Source organism: Vombatus ursinus, unplaced genomic scaffold (assembly GCF_900497805.2).
Source record: "Vombatus ursinus unplaced genomic scaffold, bare-nosed wombat genome assembly UNPS02014768.1, whole genome shotgun sequence".
NCBI lineage: Eukaryota > Metazoa > Chordata > Mammalia > Diprotodontia > Vombatidae > Vombatus > Vombatus ursinus.
In genome coordinates this window covers 11,788,827-11,790,312 of record NW_020954546.1, presented here as the reverse complement: position 1 = coordinate 11,790,312, position 1,486 = coordinate 11,788,827, and the positions used below count along the sequence as shown (strand labels likewise).

Sequence of the window (1,486 nt, the reverse complement as noted above, 5' to 3'; positions counted from 1 at the left end):
CTGACACCTAGCACCCAGCCCCAGCCCAGCCAGGCCTGACACCTAGCACCCCAGCCCAGCCCAGCCAGGCCTGACACCTAGCACCCAGCCCCAGCCCAGCAAGGTCTGACACCTAGCACCCAGCCCCAGCCCGGCCTGACACCTAGCACCCCAGCCCAGCCAGGTCTGACACCTAGCACCCAGCCCCAGCCCGGCCAGGCCTGACACCTAGCACCCCAGCCCAGTCCAGCTAGGCCTGACACCTAGAACCCCAGCCCAGCCAGGCCTGACACCTAGCACCCAGCCCCAGCCCGGCCAGGTCTGACACCTAGCACCCCAGCCCAGCAAGGTCTGACACCTAGCACCCAGCCCCAGCCCAGCAAGGCCTGACACCTAGCACCTCAGCCCAGTCCAGCTAGGCCTCACACCTTGCACCCAGCCCCAGCCCAGCAAGGCCTGACACCTAGCACCTCAGCCCAGTCCAGCTAGGCCTCACACCTAGCACCCTGCCCTAGCCTAGCCCTGACACCTAGCACCCTGCCCCAGCCCAAGCCTAAGTGCTAGAGGACCACAGATCCAGACTGGAAGGGCACTCAGAAACCATCCAGGCCAACCTTCCATTTTAAAGATGGGGAAACCGAAGCCCAGAGACATGTGACTTGCCTGAGACTACACAGTTGGGATCAGACGCAGAGGTGGAAGGGGCCTCTAGTCCAAGCCCCTCGTTTTAGAGGAGGAAAGTGAGGCCTATAGAGGGCGGTGACAGCCCTTTCCCCACCTTGGGGTTAAAGGACATTGCCTGCCTCACACCAGACCCTGGATGGCAGTGCGATGCAATAAAGGGGAACAAGGGGCTCTACTCATTGGCTGTGGGGCCCACCCTGAGCCTCATTCCTCCTCTGGAAAATGAAGAGCTCAGGGGAGGTCATCTCTGAGGGGCCTGCCGGCCTAGACTGTCGGGAGTCAATGCTTGGGTCACCTGCTGAAGCAAAATCGGAGGCAAATGCTGCTTCTGCCCAGCACCACCTGTGTGGCCTTGGTCAAAACCCTTCACCTTCCTGGGTCTCAGTTTACCCAAGAGTAAAGTGGGCGGGGGCATGGAGCTAGATGGCCTCTAAAGTGCCTTCTAGTTCGAGAGCTATGATCCCATGACAACCCCCAGAATCTGATCATACCGGCCCCGCCTTCAACACAACCTTGAATAATACATTCCCAAGCCTGAAGACTGGAGTCTCTCTCCCTCCCTCCCTCTCTCTCTCTCTGTATGACTCTGTCTCCTCCCCCTTCTCTTCCTGTGCCTATCCCCATGTCTCTTTCTGTTGCTATGTCTCCTCTTCCTCCTCCTTGTCTCTGTCTCCCCCCTCTCTCCTCTCCCTGTCACTATCCCTCTGTTTCTGTCTTCCCCCCTTCTCTCCCCACGTCCACCCCGTGTTTGTCTCCGTCTCTCTCTCTGTCTCTCTGTCTCACACACACACACACACACACACACACACACACACACACACAC

At 59.4% G+C, this 1,486-nt stretch overlaps 1 protein-coding gene across 7 annotated transcripts in view; it reads left to right on the top strand.

Moving 5' to 3' along the window:
- Positions 1 to 1,486, top strand: part of SRRM3 (serine/arginine repetitive matrix 3) — a 58,017-nt gene that overhangs the window by 49,838 nt on the left and 6,693 nt on the right. The gene's annotated exons all lie outside the window — the stretch shown is intronic.